Genomic DNA, 24,231 nt, shown 5'->3' on the forward strand with positions numbered 1-24,231 from the left:
GGTAAAAAATCTGCAGAGTCATGAGGAAAGTTTCCTTGTTTGCACAATGAAACACTCGTGAGACTTGAGGCTGGGAGTCCGGTGCAATATAACTGTTTTCACTGGAGGTGTTTGTGCTCATTTGGACAGGAGGGTAGCTAACTCAAGGGCAAGCTGGTGCACTTGTGTATCTGTGTGCGTGCAGACAGTGTGTGTCTTTATTGAGAGTGGTGGATGCATTTTAGAAAAAACTGCATGAAAAAGCACTTTACACTAAATCACATTTCCAAAGGCAGCTAAAGTGGACTCAATGAGCTGAGAGTCAAGTCCTCTTTCGCAATAGGGCTGACAGATATCATGCATATAGTGACTTGACAGGCCGAATAGTCAATCTCCAAATTACAGGAACAAAAAGAAACATTGACATGAAAAAGGAATTTGGCAACAGGACATTCAACACCTCTTCGACACAGTAATAAAGCCACAGTTTGAATACTTTTTAATTCACTTTATCGCAGAGAGTTAGATGAGAAGATCAATGCCCCTCTCAAGTCTGTATGTCAAAGGAACAGTGTGCAACATTTCAAGGGGATCTATTAGCAGAAAGGGAATATAATCTTCATAACTATGTTTTCATTAGTGTATAATCACCTGAAACTAAGAATTGTTGTGTTTTCGTTAGCTTAGAATGAGCCCTTCATATCTACATAGGGAGCGGGTCCTCTTCATGGAGTCCACCATGTTGCTCCGCCATGTTTCTACAGTAGCCCAGAACGGACAAACCAAACACTGGCTCTAGAGAGAGCCTTTCACGTTTTTACGCTACCTGAAGGACACCGTAGTTCTCTGACACGCTTGTGAAACGGGGGGAACGTTAACCGCTGAGTGCAAAACCGTGGTACCGCCAGCCGTCATCTGACTTCTGTTGTTCCTAAAGTAGTGTTATTATGGTGAGGATGGCCTCTGAGTGAGGCGAACGGTTTAGTAATTGGCTCACGTTACGAGTCTTGAAAAGGGAGGAGTGAGCGGAGGGGTACTCAGTTGGTTGCAATCTGCAACCACACCACTAGATGCTGACAAATCATACACACTGTCCCTTTAAATATGAAGGTAAAGCCAGCAGCTGGTTAGCTTTGCATAAGCATCAGAAACAGCAATATGCCAGCAAAGACAGGGAAGAAGACGGCAAGTTACCAAACATGGAAGTCAACAATACAGGATTAGAAGTACTTTAAAAAAAAAAAATCTAAATCAGCTTGGTAAATGTTTTATGAGGGAGGAAATGCATTCAATACAGTTGTCAGAGTTCAAGGATAGACACAATGTGTTTGGGTGAGCAACACTGAATGTGAACAGAATTTTTGTTTGTTTACAAGAAAAGTCCACCGGGCAGGTTAAAGTGCAGGGCTGCCGTACAGAAACTATCTGTATTTAGGATCAACGCAGGGGAAACACAGCTGGGTATGAGGGATACAAAGCCTGAACCCTGCAGCAACCGAGCAAAGTAATATAGTCTAATGAGTCCTCTTTCATCCGCCCCTTTGGAGGATGCCAAAACGAGCCTTTACGAGCCACTTTGTCTGTTGTCGCCTGTTTCAAATGATGGTCGAACTGTAATGATGTGAGCTGTAATCTCCTGGGAGTCATTAGATCTGATCATTACACCGGTCCAATAACAGCCAAGGATTATGAGGCCATTTTATACAACCAACTGTTGATGACAACGCCATCATAGAGCCTGCCAAACCATTTAAAGTGTGCTTTTTTAATCAACACTAAGATGACATCAAATTATTTCAACGACCACTTCAATTGACACATTTTAATGTTATTGAAAATTAATTGGAATACAATGTGTGAAGTAGATTTCTCCCTCATCCATAACTGGAACTCTTTGGCTTTGGCATAGTTTTCCATTCTGTTCCCATGTATTTGTGCGTTACTGTATACAGTACGTGCACAAAATGTCTAGATTTGTAAGCGCAATAGAAAAGTGTCAGAGTTTGTCTGACAAATTTCGTACAATATCTCTCTTCTTTATCAAACAATAATCCCTGCAGTCTCACATTGATCCGTTTGTATCAAGGGCAAACAGTATGACTTCCTGCGCATGGACAAAGCGCACAGCATGCTTCAAAATGAAGGCCTATAGAGTATCCCAGCATGTACCTGTCCATCCGTGTCTTACACACAGCTTGGTGGCCGGATGCCACCTTCGGAGAGACTGATACAGTCCTCGCTGTTCCTGTTTCTGCCATCACTTTTTGTTCGAGATGGAGACGTCGAAAAAAAAAAAAGGACAGAGACTTGATAAAGTATAAAGAAGATAGCAAAAATATGTCTTTGAACAACGCCTTATCTCAGCAAGGACAATGTCCTACATTAAACATAGTTTCTTGGTAAATATTCAAGTACCTTGGATTCTCTCTGAATAACTGTGTGTAATTGTTATGCTGTGCATTGCAAGTAGGGCCTTATGTGTCTGTCCTATTTGAGATTGTGTCAGGAATATGGGGTTATAAATGAACCAGACTAATGGAGTCTACAGCCGCGCTAGTGGCTCTGTGGGGCTGTTTTTAGGCACAGTAGGGCTTAGAGCTAATGTTAAGTGCTTTAGCAGGTATAATATTTACCATGTTCATCATTTTAGTTTAGTGTGTTTGCGTGCTAATATTTCCTAATTATCACTAAACACTAAGCACAGCTGAGGGAATGTTGGGCACAAACTAGGGGTGTAAGAAAATATTGAAACACAGGAATATTGCGATATTATGATATTTATTATGATATTGTATCGATTCTCAAAAAAAATTTATCGATTTTTAATCGATGTCTTAAAAAGTCTGCGGCCCGCCCACTATTTGATCTTTCGGAGGCTGTTGCGGGCTCAGTCTTAAAGCTAGAGTGAAGACACTGGCATTATATGAAACTAATAAAACCAAGGACCATGTCATACTACGTAGCTTGTCGAGAAGGAGGCTAAATAACGCTCCAAAGTTACGCTAAATTTTGGCGAGGAAAAACTGGCATGGCCATTTTCAGAGGGATCCCTTGACCTCTGATCTTAAGATATGTGAATGAAAATGGATTCTATGGGTTCTATGGCCACTTTATGATAATCACATGCAGGTTTTTGCATGTAGTATAAATGTGTTATTTTGGCCTATTCTAAAGTGGTGTATTTCTGGTGTGTCTTTATATTTTGAATGTTTTCCTAAAATTTTAAAAATCGCAATATATCGCCTTGCTTACAGTATCGCAATATATTGAATCGTTACCCCAGCACCATGATATGTATCGTATCGCCAGATTCTGGCTGATGCACAGTCGTTGCATAAACAAACGTTGAATGAGTTTTAACCTGATGATGGCGCTACATGAAAAGTCAATAGTTCACAGTAGTAGTACATCCAGAAGTTGTTGAGATATTTCAGTTTGGAGAAAAATTGAGAATCTGTTGTTTAATAAAGATTATAAATGTCAAAAATATGTCAAGAATAATTTGTCATTCTGTGCAATTTTATAATGATTTGTGACAAATGTTTTAAAAAGTCCCAGCTTCAGATTTGATTAGAATTGACTGAGGATAATAATTCAATACCTTCAATAATGTTTATGCGTTTTCTTGTTTCTTTCCAAAGCATGGAATAGGAGGAGAAAATAACTCATGATAGATTTATGTGCCTTACAGACTATATATTATTTATTTATGAACCGAACCAGACATACAGTGATTGTGACATGACTTGGTGCATACATGTAGATTTTTGTTTTGTTTGTTTACATTTGTATATTATGTTTCTATTAGTATTTATGTGTGGCTGTGTGCATATATTGATTTAATTTCCATTGCTGGATATCCCACAGTTATTCATTTGGCGGATGCTTTTGGCCAAAGCAACACTATGCAATATGGAGGCTGCTATCAGGCCAATGTGTTGTGCTGTTAGATGCTAGTGGGTATTCAGTACATATTGAAATGTTTGGTTTGTTGTTGATTAATGTCTCTGAATAAGCCATGAGTGATGGGTCATGTAAATTAATTACAATTAATAATTTTCCTTATAGCTTTATATAAGGACATTGAGGCTTGTCATGTGATGTTGAGTTAAAGGAACAGTGTGTAACATTTCGGGGGATCTATTAGCAGAAATGGAATAAAATATTCATAACTATACTTTCATTAGTGTATAATCACCTGAAACTAAGAATCGTTGTGTTTTCGTTAGCTTAGAATGAGCCCTTCATATCTACATGGGGAGCGAATCCTCTTCATGGAGTCCGCCACGTTGCTCTGCAATGTAGCACAGAATGGACAAACCAAACACTGGCTCTAGCGAGAGCATTTTGCGTTTTTACGTTACTTGAAGGCCACCGTAGTTCTCAGACACGCTTGTGAAACTGCGGTAACGTGAGCTGCAGAGTGCAAAACTGTGGAACCACCAGCTGCTGTCTGACTTCCGTTGCTCCTAATGTAGTGTTATTATGGTAAGGATGGCCCTTGGAAAGGGACGAGTGAGTGCAGGGGTATTCAGTTGGTTGCAATCTGCAACCACACTACTAGATGCCACTAAATCCTACACACTGTACCTTTACGGTACTCAGATTTGAACCCAGTATTATACTATTATTGTCTATCTGACTTAGTTACCAGGTTGTTTTTGAACAGGTTGGAGTTTGTCTGCTGCACAACCTCCTCCATGATGCTCTGAACACACAAGCGTTGTTGGACACCCGATTTGACTTGTTATCAGGCCATTAAATCAGTCGCTATAAGCAAAACTAAAACTTCTTTCGGTTTAGGTAAAAAAAAAAAAAAATCAATTTGGATTAAAATAACTACAGTATAAACACAAAGACATCTACACATTGTTGGTTTCACACGGGATGCGAAACCCTGCGTCCCCGACCTAGACCATAATGTATATGGAGTTTCACACTGTCTACAGCACCTGACTTCCTCTTTTGCTCCTGTCACAATTATTACGGTCACTAGAGGTTGCTGTCATCTTCTTTTATATCTTCTTTCAGTGATCTACCATGTGAATAGATGATAAAACCTACTAGTGGGTGTAAGAGGCCCCAATTTACCCACATCTATGGCTCTTATAGAAACTGATAACGCCTATTTAATAGCCTGACAACAGTCTAATTGGCTGTGTTAGAGGTGGTCTATATTTTCTTCTTCCACATAACTTTATAGGACAGGAAACTGAATTCACTGCCGTTTCATTTCCTTAATTCATGCATATTATGTTCTCTAACATGTCATTTTCTCTTACATGATGGGATGCAAATTAGTTAATCAAACACTGCTGCAATGGCAGAAAGAATGATATGTGCGGGATTTCTTAGCTTTTCGGCAGCATCACACCCGGAGCTGACATGCCCTGCCATTTTGAGTGCAGTTATTACAGTAAAATGTTGAAAGGTTGACAGCTAAAACAGACAATTATATTAACTGGCCCCTGGCCCTCTGTCAGCTTCCAAGAGTGGCCCTCAGGCTAAACTGTTTGAGAATCTCGGGTGTAATAAAGCAAGAATGGCTGTCCTGATTAGACATGCAAGAGTCTGTGAGTATGTGTTTGTATATGTGTGTCTCTGTAATTTACCTCTACATCTACGGCAGCGCAACGAGTACAGCTGAGCTGTCAAATGTTTTGTCGTTTAGGAGAGTTCTTCAGAGTTCAAGTGAATACCTTAGCATAGTCCAGCGTTTATAATGAATGATCTGTCAATTATTGAGATGCAGAAGATTCTTTGTTTGCCCTTATATATCTCATTTAAAAGTCCTCCAATGCAGTGTGTCTCTGTGAGCTCCCTGGGTATCACACCTCAACAAGTAATTGGGGGACTAGTTAGCAACTCAGAGGCATGGACAGAGAGCTGTGTTGGCTCTCCAACACCAACTAGTCCCACGGACTCCCACTCTCATTCAATTAATTATGAACCTGGGAGCTGAGTGGGAGCTGAGACCAACTTAAGGCTGTCTCATGCTTCTTGTTTCCTTGTTATAGTGATGTATCTCCAGGTAAACAGCACTCTGTGGAAACACTGCAAACCAGTGGTGGAGGAAAGAAGTATTCAGATCCTTTACTTGAGTAAAAGTAATAATACCACACTGTGGAAATACTCCATCAGCAAACATGTACTTAAAGGATCAGTGTTCAATTATTAGGGGGATCTATTGGCAGAAATGGAATATAATATTAACTAGAATGGCACTCGGAGAGCGCAAACCTCTGCCAAGGTGCCTGACCTTAAAAACAGATCACAGCTCACAGCTGGCGGTACCTTGAGGTGGTTGGCTTATTATTAACACGGTGTGTTTCCGGGTAACGTATTGCGGATGCCTCTCTCATTCAGCAGCCTTGTTACAGATTTTTTCTTACTCACCGTGGATGGCCAGCAGCTCCCGCACACACATCCACACACGTATCTCTCTGCTCGGAGTAGGAGGAAGAAGGCGTGGTCTTGCGCCATCAACGTGTCATCAGTAACACTGAGCATGTGTTACACCCTGTGGTCTTAATGCTCAGGCTGTTCGGAATTCTTAAAAAAATGTGTGAATCCGGATCATGATCCAGATCGCCACCAAAATCTAATTGATTGTTCATTGTGCTACACTCCACCCCTCCAAGAAATTTCTTTCAAATCCACCCCGAACTTTTGGAGTAATCCTGCAAACAGAAGGACAGACAGACAGACAACACGAAAACACGATTCTTATTTTCAGGTGATTATACACTAAAGAAAACATACTTACTTAACTAACTTACTTAATATTTTATTCCATTTCTGACAACATATCCCCCAAAATGTTACACCCTTTTCCTATAAAATATGAGAAGTAAAAGTACTCGATGTGCATTAATGTCTATGCTGCATTTTACTGCTGTAGATTTTGATGGCTGTGCTAATTTTATTTTCACTCCTTTATATTCTGTTGGCTAGTTTAATCTACAGCAATGCATCATATTCTATAAGATCATCGTATGTTTGTAGCATCGCTGGGTGTATATATATATATATACATATATATATATATGTATATATATATATATAATAACCTTTCAGCATATTGTAATTCAAGTACTCTGAGAGATAACTAGACTTCTGCACCTCATCATGGCTCTGTTTTCAGGCTTTAAAACATCTAGCCCGTGACGGTAAACTTTGACCAATCACAGGTAATTTCATTGAGAGAGCGTTCCTATTGGCTGTGCTCCGGTCATTTTACCAGAAATTGGCGTTCCTTCACCAGATTTCACAATGGCAGCAGCGTGACAAACTTTCTCATTTTACAGCTAAACAGTACACTACAAGATGATTCTGAAAACATTTGAGGCGAGAAATAGGCATTAACGTAACATAATATTGATTCATATTTGATCAGCGCGGCCTAGTTTGACCGATTGGTCGGAGTTCGCGAGTGATTGACAGCCGGCTTTCATAGACAGCAGATGGACAGCAGACCTCAGATCAGCTCTTACTGCTTGTTTTCCTCCGGTCTGTGAAATCTTGCAGATGCCGTTAGGAGCACCGGAGGACACCGGAGGACACCGGAGGACACAGAGGCACATGGTTTTTCTCAGGTTACCTGTTTCATGTACTACTGTCACGATATAGCGACCGTTTTATAAAAATAACTTTTTAAAATCATTTTTGCTCCAATCTTGCCTACATCAGCTTTAAGTAACTGTACATAGTTATATTCCACCACTGCTGCAAACTATGCTGTCTTGGTGTGAGGACACCATGTGTGAAAATGCAGAAAAGTGCTGATGGGTAAAGACAGAAAAAAAGCTATAGCTACAGTATGTTGAATCACTGTAAACTCATTTCTCTGTTGTGTCTTCATTATTTGCTCTGATGCCTGGCATCCAACTTTAGGACTAGTTTTACTGCACATCATTGCAGCATTCAGCTGTCTGAAGATAAGCCAGTCTGACTGCTGCAATTTGCTCATGAGATGCTAGTCCGTGTCTTCTTCTGTTATTCCCTTCATGATCAAAGGATGTTAAAGGATGAGCTCCCCACAAATACTTTCAATGTAGCATCATTTTCCATATCTATTATTCAATTGTTTTATTTTCTAAGTAGTGTAGCATTTAATTTTGGAGTTTTCTGGTAGATTTTTCTGTATATGACACTACTGTACCTTAGAGACTAGTAAGCACTATACATGGCAGCTGGAAAATTACAATAGCAGTATGCCCCTTCACACTTTGGCAAGTGCAGCATAAAGATGCCACGAGAAAAAAAATATGAGTCAAGCTCTGCCTTCAAAGTACCATCACTATCCTTAATTACTAATTTCACTGTCATCAAAAACCTACTGTGTGCTCACGGAATCAAAGAGGAAAGACGCGGTCAGACAGACGTGCTGCTGCCATATGTCACTTTCTTTACACCGTGGTTTTCTGCTGCAACATTCGTACATGAATAATGTAGCCCGTTTTGTTTTCTGCTCTGTATGAATTATTGATATAACGTGTTGAGGTGTACATTTAAATGCAGCATATTGATTTGAATCTACCCTGATTTGTTGGAATGAATGAAAATGCCAAAAATGTTCAGCTTTGACCTTCTGTTTGATGCATGAATTTAGGCAGAGGCAAGTTTATCTGTAAGTGAGTCTCCTTTCATCAAAAGAAACATCTCCTCCCATTTTATGTAAAATACTTTTGCATGGCCCAAACGTTTCCATTAGGAGAACCGTGCTTCAGAAACAATGCCAATTCAAAAACAAATGAAAATCCAAAACAAATGCAACAACGGAAACGTGCTGCAAATGAAAAAAGGTGCTGCAGAAAGCCAAAACTAATACATGAACAGCAGACACGCTGCAAATACAGAAACCAAGCAAAGTCAAAAACACAGAAACCTCCGAAAACAAATTCAACAGAAAAACGCTGCAATTCCAGTCAACAAAACGGACACATATGTTTTTTGTTTTTTTTACAATATTATAAAATAGCTAACACTAGCTATGTAAATCTGTTGTTCTTTTATAATATTGTAAAAGACTAAGGCCAAATGTAAAAAAGAATATGTGCCTTTTTATGTTGCCTCTTTACTCCACTTTTCTTCCCGCTTCAAAAACAAACACACTATCTCATCTGGTCACTCTCTCTGGTGGAAAATCAAGCTGTTCCACTAAGCGCTCCTCCTAGAGGCCGAGAACTTCCGTTGTGTTGACTGCAGTGGGCGACTCTGTGTCTGAGAAGTGAAGCTAATGAGGACGTGCCTTAAACTTGCATTCTTTCTAACAGCCAGCAGGGGGCGACACCTCTGGTTGCAACAAGAAGTCTGATTGTGTAGAAGAAAATGACCCTACTTCTCACTTGATTTATTACCTCAGTAAAACATTGTAAATATGAGTTTATGGTCTCAATTGCTAGTTTCAAGTCTTCTTCAATACAGCATGATGTTCATTTAGTGAATTATGGTCCCATTTAGAGTCAAATAGACCATAAACCGGGGGATGCTTTAGGGCGTGGCTACCTTGTGATTGACAGGTCGCTACCACGGCGTTGTCCGGTCTGGGAATTGTCAGAGTTTTCGTCTTACAACTATAACCCTTTCACAGTTTGTTTTCAGTTTGTTTAAGTTAATTATAACCCCTTTGGTCGCCTAAAAATGTCTTATTCACTTTTCAGTTGTACTTAGCTCCACCCTCTCTTGTCACTTCTGTTTGCAAAAAAAACAACATGGTGACGGCCAAAGACCAAGATGGTGCCGGCAAAAATGCCGAACTCGAGGCTTCAAAACGACAATCCACAAACCAAAGGGTGACGTCACGGTGACTACGTCCACTTCTTATGTACAGTCTATGGTTGACTGGATATGCAGCGTTTTTCTGTTGCATTTGTTTTCAGGGTTCGTGTGTTTTTGGAGTTGCTTCGTTTCTGTAGTTGCAGCGTTTTTGCTGGTAATGTATTTGTTTTGACTTTCTGCAGCACGGTTTTTCGTTTGCAGAAAATTTCCGTTGTATTTGTTTTGGATTTTCATATGCGTTTTTAAATTGGCATTGTTTATGTAGCTGCAGCATGTTTCTCCTAATGGAAATGTTTTGGGCTGTTGTGGTGCATTTCCCTTTGTCGGCCACTGTTGAAATGGCATAAAATGAAAGTGAATGTTGTCTACCACTGCAAATGAAAATATCATACAACATTTAACATGTATTTTGTGTTTAAACTTACAGTTTGCCCCTTTAAAGACAGATATCTTAATGTGTTTTCAGGTTAACAGCCATGAAATGTTTATAGCAGTTGAACACAGAATATAACTTTGTCAAATGCACTATTCAGCATTATCTTGAAAATGTATGGGCACACCAAAGCTTTAATGCTCTTTGCGTGCCAGCTATTTTGAGATTATATATTTATATTTTTGCCTTCATTTGAGCATTTCCTTTTGTTCGAATTTTAATTAATCTTTAATAATACCATCCAGAATAAAAACCCTTTCTCCTCCTATAATAATCTGGTGCCATAACAAGCCTAGTCAGTGTGTTATTAGGCTAAGCCACGCTGAATGTTCATCTCTCATTTTGGGTATTCTTCATTGCACCCTCCTGGCATATCCTCGGTGGTTTCATTATATAACCAACACATTTTTGCTACAATATGTCGGGTTATTTAATGAAAGCATTGTGGCCATAATGGCAGGGGATTAGAACTAATCCACACAGGAACTTTGCTGATAAGTGGAGACATAAAAGCAGCGCCTGTTCACAGCGACTGGTTCATCTTCTCTGTAAATTTTTAGACCAGTAGTTTATCACACAGAAAGTAAGCTATTCTTAAGCACTGGTTCTCTCAGGCTTATAGGTATCTTTTTTTATTACAAACAGAAGAAGGGAAACGGGTATTAAAGGCCAACCAGTGCACAATGTATAGTAGAATATCCTCAATAAATACATACTTGTGTATGAGTTTATGTAGGTCTTTGGGTTTAACCGCTATGAGCCTTATTTCCACATGATGGAGACGTATCTCGCTATGAACCGCGAGTCAGTTCCAGTAAGACTAAAGTGCAGTTTTGTGTGATGTTCTCAATTTGTGCTCATAAATTGTACGAGAGGTCTGAGCAGACCTGACCTTCCTGAAAAGGGGCCATTACTTTTTGTGACTTCTCGCCAACATCTGAAAGGGTTTCCTGGGGAAAACACACAAAGGATCCCATAATTTTGTGTCCTTTTATGTCTGTGTGCACCAGTGTGTTCGTATACTGAAGAGTAGCCTATCGTATATACTGAAACAAAGACAGTTTCTTCGAACCTCATTATCGCTGCAATGCAACTGTTGTAGATAGCCGACCTTAAATTGCTGTTGTTGCAGTTAGCTGTCTCAACTTTTTGCCTGCAGCAGTTTATACCAATTACTTTCATGTGAAAACAGCAAGTTACAGTTCAGCTGTGTGGTAAAAAAATTGTTTTGGATTATTATTTGAAATTCAACAAGTGCCTTAATCAGAAATTATTCAGTATTGATTGCAGAGTAGGGTTGCAACTAACGATTATTTTCATTGTTAATTGATCTGTCTATAAATTCCTTGATTAATCAATTAGTTGTTTGGTCTATAAAATGTCCGAAAATAGTGAAAAATGCTGATCAGTGTTTCCTAAAGCCCAAGATGACGTCCTCAAATGTTTTGTCCACAACTCAAAGATATTCAGTTTACTCTCATGGGAGTAAATAAACCTGAAAATAGTCACATTTAAGAAGCTGGAATTTCTATAATAATAGTTGGTGATTATTTTAATAGTTGACAACTAATCAATTAATGGTTGCAGCTCTATTGCAGAACATTCAACAGGTGGATCACTGAGTGCAGAAGGTCTCCCTATGTTGTGGTTCCTGAGAACCCAGAAGGACCAGTTGCCCACAATGCATTGTGGTCCATATCATTGCTTGGCCTGGAAAAAAAACACTGCAAACTGTTTACTCTGAGCCACCGGGGCACCCCTGTAGTCTGACACTTGAAATGCTAGAAATTACTGACTTTAAACGGCTTCATTATGTTAGAAATTGCGCCTGTCATGTTAAAAGCATTGCATCTTAGCTTAGACGCAGTCATGCTGGTTTTTGCCACTTAAATCTCATTGTTCCCTGTTGAGACTGAAAGTTTATTCTTGACCTTGGAAACAGCAGACCAGAGCAGCACCACAAGATCTACTCTGTATATATATACTGTACGGAGTTCTGTTCCCAACCAGATCACACGATCTCCATCAGCAGATGGATGGTTGTCATGGAAATTTAATGTTCAAGTTAAATTTAATGTTCAAGTATTTTTTATTCTCATTTCATTCACCATTTGTTGTTTCCAGTGTCAGGAATGAACTTTGAATCTCAATGTTTAAGGCTAATTCCTGAAAGTCCTGAAAATTTTAACAACTACATTTTCATGGGCAACTCTTTGTTGTGAAGGAAGATCATGTACTCTAATTGAAAGCTCTAGAAAAGCTACTGAATGGACCTTGTTGAGAGATTTTTTTTGTTGGCTAATCATTGCCATTTTCATACATATGTGTGTACTTTTTATGGCTTCACTGCCACTGGATTTTTTAAAATGCTAATTCTTATTCAAGTTTGCCATCATTTGGATGCAGCTAAATAACTAGATATACGATTCTGTCATTGTAATTTCTTGAAAAGGGCAACAGAGACTGGCAGGAGAGCAAACGGGGGAGGAGTACAATAGTTAGCCAGTGGGTGTTTTGTCTCAGTAGTCAACATATGTTGAGTCAGAATGTCGTGTTAACATCTGCACATGTGCATTTATATCTAGATGTGATGAAGAGAAGCAGAAACAGTGTTATCCAGTGTCTGCTGTTTTGACCAGATGGCGGAGATCAAAACCAAAGAATTGGCCTGAAAGACAAACAGCACAGACCTTGTCACCCTCTTAGTTTTGTAATGTACTGTACTTTGGTGTTGGAGCTGCAAAAACAGAAGGAAGACATATACAAAAGTAAAATGCTTTGAGCTTCCGCTCTGCCGTTAGATTAAAACTTGTAGAAGTTATCTTTGTTTCTTCACTATTGTGTGAAGAAACAAAGGCATATAAAGCTGGAGTCTAGTTACAATAGAAAACTAAATGTGAATCATTAGTTTCCATACATGTGGTGGCTGTGGCTATGGAGGCAGAGCAGGTCGTCCGCTATTCGGAAGATCGGCGGTTTGATCTGCATGTCGAAGTATCCTTGGGCAAGATACTGAACCCCTAATTGTCACTTCTACCGTTCACTGTTGGCCTGGAAAAAACACTAGAAACTGTTTACTCTGAGCCACCGGGGCACCCCTGTAGTCTGTAAATGCTAGAAATTACTGACTTAAATGGCTTCATTATGTTAGAAATTGCACCTGTCACGTCAAAAGCATGTCATCTTAGCTAAGACGCAGTCATGCTGGCTTTTGCCAATTAAACTTCATTGTTGCCGGTTGAGACTGAAAGTTTATTCTTGACCATGGAACAGCAGCTGACAAGAACAGTCTCAACACAAGATCAACCCAGTGCAATAGCTGTTCCGACCAGTTTACACAATCTCTATCAGCAGATGGATGTTTGTCATGGAAATTAAGATGTTCAAGTTAAATTTGTAAGTATTTTTATTCACATTTCATGAATTATTTGTTGTTTCCAATGTCAAGAATGAGCTTTGAATCTCAACGTTTAAGGCTAACATAAACGAGAAGTCATGAAATTGCTCAGAAAAAAAAGTTAAAAAAATAAAATGAACATCTACATACATGGGCAACTCTTTGCTGTGAAGGAAGATCATAACTTCTAATTGAAAGCTCCAGAAAAGCTACTGAATGGACCTTCTGGCGAGATTGTTTTTAGTGGCTTATCAGTGCCATTTTCATACATGTGTGTGTCTTTTTTGGCTTCATATATAAATGTCAGCATTACTAATTACTATGCAATATACATAGACTGTATATAAGAGGTGAACGTAGCCACTGTTATGTGACCCATTGGTTTGTGGACTGCCGTTTTCATGTCTTCTTTTTCGCCTTCTTGGTTTTTGGCTGTCGCCATCTTGGGCTTTTCGCAACCAGAAGTGACACGAGAGGGTGGAGCTAAGTACAACCGACATAATAAGACAATTTCCGGCGACCAACAACGTTATAATTAACTTTCATGAACTGAAAACACACTGTGAAAGGGTTAAAGTTGAAAGACGAAAAGACAACTCCCAGACTGGACAACGCTGTGGTAGCAACCTGTCAATCACAAGGTGTCTTCCCTTTATAAACCCATTTTGATCTTCCTCCACAATACCTGAAAGTACACCCTCTAGCCTCTTTGCCAAGATTTTACTGAGGATTTTATCCGTTTTTATCAGACATATAGGACTGATATTCTCACATTTAGTATTAGTTTACCTGGTTTTGGAAGCCGAATTATCAAAGCCTGTCTCATCGAAACAGATAGATAACTATAAATATAAGATTCCAAATACATGTCAAAAAGAGGAGTTTTATCTTTATCTTTTTTTATCAATTTTATCTTTAACGTGTTTGTATAAGTCTGTTTTTCCAGCCTTTTAATGCACCTCTAGCGTCTGATATCTCAACTCTGCTTAGTTGTTTATCCAGAGTTTTCTTACTTTCCTCAGTTATCTTGGGAATGTTAAGTTTGTCTGAGAAATTTAGTCTGGATATCAACACTGACAGTGTACTCAGATCTGTAGAGGTTTACATAGACATTTTTAAATGCTGCATTCATTTCCAGTGGATCATCTATAATATTCCTGTTTGCATCCTCAACATTAGTAATTGCCCTCTCTGTTTGCTGTTGTTTGATGCACCATGCAAGGAGTCTACCAGACTTTTCTCCTTGATCGTAGTTTGAGCCTCAATACATTTGCAGCAGCCTTATCAGGTGTTAACTCATTGTATTGAGTTCTAAGTAATAATAATTGCTTAGAGATGTCATGTTTATTCTGCCCATCCCTGAAAACTCTTCTTCTCAATCAGCTGTCATCAGCTCTAGATATGCACTGTTCTGCCTCCTTAGTGGCATTCTTAATAGCTGCCAATACGCCTTCTATTTCAGTAAGAAAATCTTGATTGTATAGCCATCATGATGTCCATAGTGGAGGGATTTTACATGTTTTTAGTGTCATCGGCGTTACCTGCCTCGGCAGGGCCTTCGAAGTCGGGTCCTGGCACGTTTTCATCATTAACGAGCCCTTCAGTTGTCCTAGGTTAGTCACTTTTTTCAGCATATTCTTTTGTAGTACACCTATACTTTCAAGTTGTGACACTTTTTTACGTTGATTGGGATTGTTTAGATATTATTAATTTCAGGATTAGCAACAGAGCAGGAGCCATAACCGGAAGTCCACTGGATTTTTTGTAGTGCAAATTCTTATTCAAGTTTGCCATCATTAGGATACAGCTAATTAACTAGATTTACCATTTTGTCATTGAAACTTATTGAAAAGGGCAACTCAGACTGAAAGGAGAGCAAACAGGGGAGGAATGCAATAGTTAACCAGTGGGAGTTTTGTGTCAATTGTCAATCTGTTGAGTCAGAATGGCGTATTAACATCAGCACACATATGTATTTATATCTAGATGTGATAAAGAGGAACAGCAAAAGTATTATCCAGCTTCTGCTGTTGTGACCAGATGGCGGCAGAGATAAAAAAAAAGAAAAGAAAAAGAAAAAGACAATGGCCCGAAAGACAAACAGAACAGACCTTGTCACCCTCTTTTGTAATGTACTGTACTTTGGTGTTGGGTCTTCAAAAACAGAAGGAAGACCTATACACAATTTAAATTCTTCCTTTCTGTTGCTGCCCCTTAAAATGTCTTTTGTTAGGTTAAAACTCGTAGCAGTTATCTTCGTTTCTTCTCTATTGTGTGTAGAAAGAAAGGCAAAATAAAGCTGGAGTCTACAAGTTTACTTACGATAGAAAACTAAATGTGAATCATTCGTTTATGGCCCTACATTTAATCTGAACCGTGCTTATATGCTGAGAAGAGAAGAACAATAGATCACATTAATGTCCAGGAGCAGTGACTCCGCTGGTTGCCTGGCAACCTCACATTGACGAGTCCAGGAAGTCATTGCGCCCGGCCATGAAATAGTCTGGCTCATACTTGCCGACCCTTCTGATTTTCCCGGGAGACTCACGTTTTTCATTGCCCACTCCTTGTTTCCTCCCGGGGTCACATTTCTCCCGTATTTCTTCAGATTTATGGCAGATTTTCATGCTTTTTTTTTCATTTTGGTTATCTGAAGCTGTTTCTGACACTGGACAGCATCTATAAGCTCTGGTTCCACCCAGACGACAATAGAGCTACACCAAATATCATTTCCCGGCGGAAGAGAGCAGTCTATGCTTGCGACACAGCGCAGTTTGAGCTGTGCTTGCCGCTGGGTTAAGCGCACATCACAGCGTGCAGCGCCCAACTTGGGGCTTCGCTTGACGTAGCGAAAAGCCGCCGTGCCGCAACGCAAGCATTTGGAAATAACGGGTTTCAGAGCGCAGTAGTGCCATTGTCACGTCGTGTCTGAAAGGGCCTTCAGTGAGAGACGGAGAGAGAAATTGAGACACTATCTGAAAAAAAATACTCAAGCAGGGGCGAAAAATTAATAAAAACTGATGAATATTAGTTTGTGCTTGAGATACACACAAGTTTACGCCAGAGGGGCGAATTATTCATTTTTCTATTTTGAGAATTAAAGGTAAATTAAAAGTTTAATATAAAAATGCTGTTGCAGTGTAATTATTTTGTTATTTTCAGTCTTTTAAAGTCACCAGAATGCAGGATACAAAGTTTCTGAAACTCAATTTTTTCTGGGGAGGACCACCAGACCCCCCGCTTGGGTTTTAAAATCATCCCTATTTTTAAGGTCACATGGTTGGCAAGTATGGTCTGGCTTATAAAACCCCCCATGAAACCCCAACTTGTCATTTTTACACCTTGGTTTTTGTAAGGATTAAACAGATGAGATATAACATGCTGGTAGGTTGATTTTGCAGCTGCTGGCTGTAGCTTCATATTTACCATGCAGACATGAGAGTGGTATCAATCTTCTCATCTAACTCCTGGCAAAAAAACAAATGATTGTATTTCCCCAAACTGTCAAACTATTCTTTTAACACTGCTGTCAAATATAAACCTAAAAACATTTTTAGTTGTAATTGAAATTTTGTCTTCCAGCACTATAATTAAATATCTTTTTCTAAATTCCAGATAGAGATCACAGTGTGCAGTGTTTCTGAAGGCTTCTGTGCTGGAAACATTAAAAATGCTTCAGTCGCAGATGCAAAGTCTAACAAAACATTTGTATTACTGGAACACCGTCCTTGTTAGTCATTTGCAGTGTGAGTTGAGCAGCACTCACAAATTTACCAAACAGAAATGCTGATAAAAGCAGAGAGAGGAAATGTGGCCAGTTTCTGTAAGTACTCGAGGGAGCGACTCACACAATGCACATGCAAAAACCCAAACACTGACTGCAGTGCTGACTAATGAGAAACAAATGGATTCATTGAGATAAATTGTTCATTAGTGTTTGCCATCGTAGTTTGTTGGGGATTTGAAAAGTTCAGTGCAATTTGTGTTTACAGAATTAATGGTTTCATCAGTTTAATTCTACCAGGAGGCGTCATTATTCCTCTGCTAAGGTAACCCTGACAGATACAGTCTATCACTGGTCCTCCGCTATACCGTCCTCATCTGTTACCACACAGGGAGATTTAGGAGGCCAAATGAGAGTGTTCTACGTCTATTTACTAACTAAATGTTTAAAAAAGGTTGAAATACACACAGTCATATTGTCATTAAGGTCTGATATATGTCATATGGGTGTATTTATTAATGTGGATTTATTGTTTATATGTTGTTATATTGTCATTAAAGCAGCAGTTGGTAGAAATGGAGCAAATATGATTAACAAAAAGTTATTTTTATAAACCGGTCACTATATCCTGACAGTAGTGCCTGAGACGGGTAATCTGAAAAAAAATAATGTGCCTCTGTGTCCTCCGGTGCTCCTAATGGCATCTGCAAGATTTCACAGACCGGAGGAAAACAACCAGTCAGAGCCGAGCTGGAGCCTTGCCGTCTCTGAGCAGCTGTCAATCACTCGCAAACTCCGATCAAAATGTTTCTGAAAACATTTGAGGCGAGAAATAGGCATTACAGTAACAGGCTATTGAGTCATATTTGATCAGCGCTGCCTAGTTTGATCGGAGTTTGCGAGTGATTGACAGCTGCCTGTTGAATGAACAGCCAATAGGAACGCTCTTTCTCTGAGATGACCTGTGATTGGCCAAAGTCTCCCGTCACGGGCTAGATTTTTTAAAGCCTGAAAACAGAGAGATGAGGAGGTGCAGAAAGTCTAGTTTTCTCTCTGACACTTGAATTACAATATGCTGAAAAGGTTATTATGGAGTTTTTGCCCAATGATGCCAAAAACATTTTGCCTACTGCAGGTTTAAATAAACCAATAAATGAAATGAAACTAAATGAAATTTGAAGAATATCTGTTCGATCAAAGCCCTTTTGCTTGTTAGTTTCTGTATCATTGTTGTCTGTGTAAGAGGCGGAGTTAACACACATCAAGTCCCACGTTTCTCAGTGGAAGCAGAGGCAGGTCACACAGTCTTTTATAAACAGCAGGATAGATGACACAGAGAACTGGAGCGGTGCAATTGTCTGTAACATCACAAGAGCCCACCCCCCTCCCACTATGGTACCTACTCAACTTCCAAGTGTGTGTCAAGCAGAGAAACAGACAGCTTGACAACATGGCTTTCATCTCACACCACAAATCTCTCCACAATCAAGCATCAGGAAGAGAGAAAAAAAAAAAAGAACAATTGAGAGGCGGTATTGAAAACGTGAAGCCAACCCCTTAGACAAGGCTGTCTCTGTAGGTGCCCTGCTAGTTAAACATAGCCCAGCAGCCTCTCACATCCCCATTTAGACACGAGTTTGTCACTTGGGAGGAGGTCGTTCCGGTGACAGTGATGAGGAGGCCCAGACGCCAGACACGCTGTCAGCGCTCGTTAAGGTCAGCTCATTAAAGAATGAAATAAATAAACGGGTAATGGGAAGTGTGAGAGAGGAGACGGTGCAGGGGGACGTCTCCGTCTCATCCCGCTCCGAGGTAGAATCCAGAGAGGGGGATAGATTGTAGCGATTGAGCTGTGAACCTGCGTGACACAGCTGCGTTTTCTGCAGCTAATGATTCTTTACAGAAAACGGATCAGAGCTGGAACTTGCACTTGTCATGTGTCACAGAGCCGTGCAGCTGTTCCTCCCCCCCAAACGTACAGCAGCCCGCTCCGAGGCTGCCGCTGATCAGAAGATGCTGTAGAGGAGGGGAGCGGTGTAGAGATTTGTTAAGGGTGGGGAGGCATGGCTCCAGCTAAAGACACTGATGCTGATTGATCATAGTCAGAAACATGGCCGATTGGAGATGTGAGGACAGACACATGCACACAGAAATGCTTCGGAGACAGACATATCTTTCAAAAGTTTGACATAGACCCATCAGCTGTCAGTCACTCAAAGCTCACAGATGCTCAGAGAGGGTGCACACATACCGGGAGGACGCACCACAGCACCAGAACTTTATATTTCACCCATCACTTAAGGAGAGAAAAGTTTTCTCATGGTGCTCTCTTTTGAACAGAGGGCACGAAATGTCCCGATTGCTGCCAAAAAAAATCACAAAACAATCAAATGAGTGTTTGCTAGTTTCACTCCAGTGGCCTTGGAAACATCTGTTGGATTTGCCTCCGTAGTCACTGGCAAAATATCAAATGGGAGGCGAGTGAGAATGAGGGGGGGGAAAAAAATAAAAGCTGTGATCTGGGAACAAAATAAGGCTTCAAAGTGGTGCAGAACAATGTACATAATAACACATAAACAGAGCTCTTAACGGGTTCAATATAGAAGCCTGGCGACTTTGCACTTAGTGGTTTGTCTCTTGTCAAACACGGACAACAAAACCTGGACCGATAGCACTCTAACGGGTATAATGGTTGGTTTACGGGGGCAAAAGAATTGCGTTATGTTTGTTTTCACAACAGAAACAAACATTTTATGGGTTTGATGTATGCTGAATACAATGGACAGATTTTGGTGCAACTTTTCAGTGATTTATTTTCGGACTTCACAAGAGCACTATGTCCTTGAAAAAGAAAATCAATATTTCAGCTCAGCAAATGTCCCAAAGAGTTATTAATGTATGGCTGCACTGGGCATTGTGAATATACAACTTCCCATTTGTCATTTTGGTTCTTAATACTATTAGTCCACAATTTTCCAGTTGAAGAGTTTAACTGAGTGGAGGTAAAGCATATTCAATTCCATCCATTTGTTCATTCCCAGCTCACGATCTATCCTTCCACAGTCTAAAAATCATGACTGAGCACTCAATACCAAAAAAATTCACTCTGCTTCACTCTGGCATCTGGGCTGCTGTGCTGTTGCAAACAAAAGGCCTTCCTGCACCTGTTTACTGCTTTTAGAATAAAACGTCTTACTTGTATTTAAGCAGGAGGTGAAGGGAATGCGGAAAATCTGCCCACATGCTCCTGCTGCACAGTGGGAAAATGTGTTGTTTTTCTCAATTTAAGCAGTTGCTAGTGCGATAAAGCAATTACAGTAAAAGCAGGAAGTTGGAGTGCTCATGGGTTTCTGATGGACGTTTTGGACATCATGAATGCCAACTCCTACATATGTCAGCAGCACTGAAACTATGGATATCTGGGCAACAGTCAAACTGACATCTGTCTCAATGTTTGCTTCGACCACAGGGTGCATGTTTGTAACACTCCACTATTTTGGCTACGGTGTGTTATCTCATTAAAATCTCAATGACGCTTTGTTGTCAAGTACCATATAGGCACAAATAATAAAGTAAAGAGCTGCAAGTGCTAATTATGATTCAACTAATGTGTCCATTATTTTTCCAATTAAAGGGGCAGGCCACCAATTCTAGCACTGTGCAACCTCCGGGTCGGAAAGATGAAGCCAATGTTGAAGTGCCTTAAACTTGCATTCTTTCTATTAGCCACCAGGGGGCGACTCCTCTCATTGCAAAAAGAAGTCTGATTGTATAGAAGTCTATGAGAAATGAGCCTACTTCTCACTTGATTTATTACCTCAGTAAACATTGTAAACATGAGTTTATGGTCTCAATCGCTAGTTTCAAGTCTTATTTAGTACAACATGATATTCAGTTAGTAAATTATGGTCCCATTTAGAGTCAAATAGACCATAAAGCAGGGTATGCTGTAGGGCGTGACTACCTTGTGATTGACAGGTTGCTACCACGGTGTTATCCAGTCTGAGTGTTTTCTGTGTTTTTGGCTTTCAACTTTAACCCTTTCACAGTGTGTTCAGTTCATAAAAGTTAATTATAACCCCATTTGGTCGCCTAAAAATGTCTTATTCAGGATTCGGTTGTACTTAGCTCCATCCTCTCGTGTCACTTCTGGTTCCAAAAAGCCAAGATGGCAACGGCCAAAAACCAAGATGGCGATGGCCAAAATGCCGAACTTCAGGCTTCAAAACGGCGGTCCACAAACCAATGGGTGACGTTATGGTGACTACATCCACTTTTTTTTATGTGTAGAATTCATAGACTGTATATAAGACGTTTATTGTCACAAGGAGTACTACTGTGAAAATGTATTTAAAAAATTTAGAAAACTAACCTGATGATGTCAAATGGGTATCTCGGTTTTGACTAGGAGACCACACCATTTTTAATAGAAAGCCTTTAAAAAAATTGGGTTCTTGGAGTTTCAAAGCATTTACCAGATCAGTGAGGGTCTGATGAAAGAAAGACGCTATTGGGTTGCATGTTGGGAATTGTAGGATCCAGTGGTTTTGGAGCTTAACCCACTCTGGGGACTATAAGTCATGATATCTCAGCCTCTGCTGCATCATTTTCTCTTTTTAATATATCTCTTGTGAGTTTCTTTATGGAAGTAAAACATTAAATTGCCGGAGTACCCTTTTAATCAATACATCATTTAAAATGTATGAAATGTCAGAAAATGGTGACAAATGGCCACTGCAAGGTGACATCTTTAAATTGCTTGTTTTGTCTGAGCGACAGACCAAAACCTAAAGATTTTTAATTACATTCTATAGATAGATAGATAGATGAATAGATAGATAGATAGATGGCCATCTCTCAGTGGTGTTCCCTCTCTGTTCTGCCTCTATTAATTCCTCCCAGCAGACTCTATCAGTGCCTATTTCCCTTCCCGCGGATGTCTGTCGATACTCCTTCCTCCAAAGCACCATGACGAGAGGAAGGGAGCGGGAACAGTGATCAATTTCAGATATGGCCCGAAGCACAGGGTTTACTAACAAAAGAGATTTCATGCGCTGTTAAAGCTATTGAGTGGCCAGTGGATTAGCTCACACTCCGCATTAACCCTGAAACGCGACGACAAAGGCCCACTTAACAAATGCCCCGCAACCTACGCCACGTGGGCCCACTTAGGCTCCGATAGCATCAGTGGTAATTGAGACACTTCAGAGGCGACAAACAGTGGCATTTAGGAGACGCAGATGTTTAATGCAGGGTGATCCAAACGCATGTCTATGAGAAGCATATGGCTGAGGTTACTGTCAGGCCATTTATTGATTGAGGGAATGCTGAAGATTTTTATTTTCCAACTGTAAAGAATTCACAGCTGTTGGATTGTACAATACAACATCTATACCTATACGTTTTAACATTTTTCACATCTTCCTGGTGACCATTTTCGATCACACATGCCATACAATCCTATGGCTGTTTAAAAAAAAAAAAAAGCACTGACCAGGGGCTATAGATCCACTTAATTGGATTTTTCTGACCGAAGTAGGAGCTAATTGTCCGAACACTGTCTACACTTAAAATACATCCGTCACAAGACGCTCTATCCCCCTGTAGATAGAGAAGAAAAGACTATTTGCCTTATTAATTTGACTGCCGTGTTCTTTCCAGATAATGAAGCACATGTAATGTGGAAACGTTAAAATGTGATGAATCGTCTGCGGCTTGTTTTGAGCGTCAGTCAGGATCTTGCAGATAGTTTCCAAACATTCCTCTTATTTGCGAGAACATCATTTACAACAACAGAGAGTATTTCTTACCGTGTTTTCAGGGCACATCACCATCCATCACCGCTAAGTTACAATGAGGACTGACTGTCATTTGTTTGCTTTGTTTGCTCACAGCAGCCGTTTGCTGAATCTCATGTTCCTCTGGAAAAATACATCAGAGGGAAAAAAAAAAAGACAGAGGAACGAGGAAAAACGGAAACATTTTCAGAAACTCGACACAGCTTTCATCTCGTTCCCTCTGTTTTGTCTTCATTTTGCTATTCAGTGTGCACCCACAAAATGCCATGTGATTGCAACAATGAATAAATACAGCGTTATTTTTACTTTGGATTTGGATTGTTATGTTGAATGTATTCACTGAAGCTATTGTTTCTTGAAATGTGTTGCTCCCACTGTCATGATTGAAAGGCTTAATTCTCCAACGGTGCTGTGCGATCAAACTCTTAACTGATTCATTCAAATTAGTTAAATTTCAATAATTCCAATGTTTTTTTACCATCCTTTGAACAAAAACACATCTCTGGTTTATATATATATATATATATATATATATATATATATATATATATATATATATGCAATCAACACTAATAACTCATACATATTAATTTCTCAACACTTGTGTTTTAAATGCTTCACTGAGCTAATGTTGATTGATGAGGTAATAGTTCTGTTGAGAACATTTTACCTGACATGGAAATCAAACTAATCAGAGTCAGTTCGAGAGAGACCTCTGCAAATACACAACTATGGGAAATAAAACAATGACTATGAGGTTAAAGAGCTAATTCTCAGCTTTAATCTGAGGGTGTTTGAATCCACATAAGAAAACGAGTGCAGGAATGTTATCCCTTTCTATACATAGTCCCCCACTTTTAAAGGACAGATACTACTTGAACAATCAATCAATTGTTGTTTAAAGTGCAGTATGGTCCCAATAGAGTGCTACAGGAATGAATCCGAAAATCCGGAAATGAGTTTGCATTTTAGCACATCCGGTTCCCTCGTCTGGGTTTTTAGTTAAATGCCTGAAATAAGGTCTGTGGTTAACACAAGCTTAATACATTTTAACATTTTGTTCTACGATATAAAATACATCAGTAAATATCCCACTCAGGTATTTTGAAGCTTTTACTTG

General features: G+C 39.7%; 1 long non-coding RNA gene across 1 annotated transcript in view; it reads left to right on the forward strand.

The window, feature by feature from the left end:
- The window catches only part of LOC141772075 (uncharacterized), an 84,748-nt gene extending 61,332 nt beyond the window's left edge, over positions 1–23,416 (forward strand). Inside the window, exons 3-4 of the long non-coding RNA XR_012594843.1 lie at positions 7,507–7,574; positions 23,208–23,416. This is a non-coding gene — a long non-coding RNA (uncharacterized LOC141772075). The remainder of the gene's footprint in view (positions 1–7,506; positions 7,575–23,207) is intronic.
- Positions 23,417–24,231: the final 815 nt, after the last annotated feature.

This window comes from Sebastes fasciatus, chromosome 8 (assembly GCF_043250625.1).
Source record: "Sebastes fasciatus isolate fSebFas1 chromosome 8, fSebFas1.pri, whole genome shotgun sequence".
Classification (NCBI taxonomy): Eukaryota; Metazoa; Chordata; class Actinopteri; order Perciformes; family Sebastidae; genus Sebastes; species Sebastes fasciatus.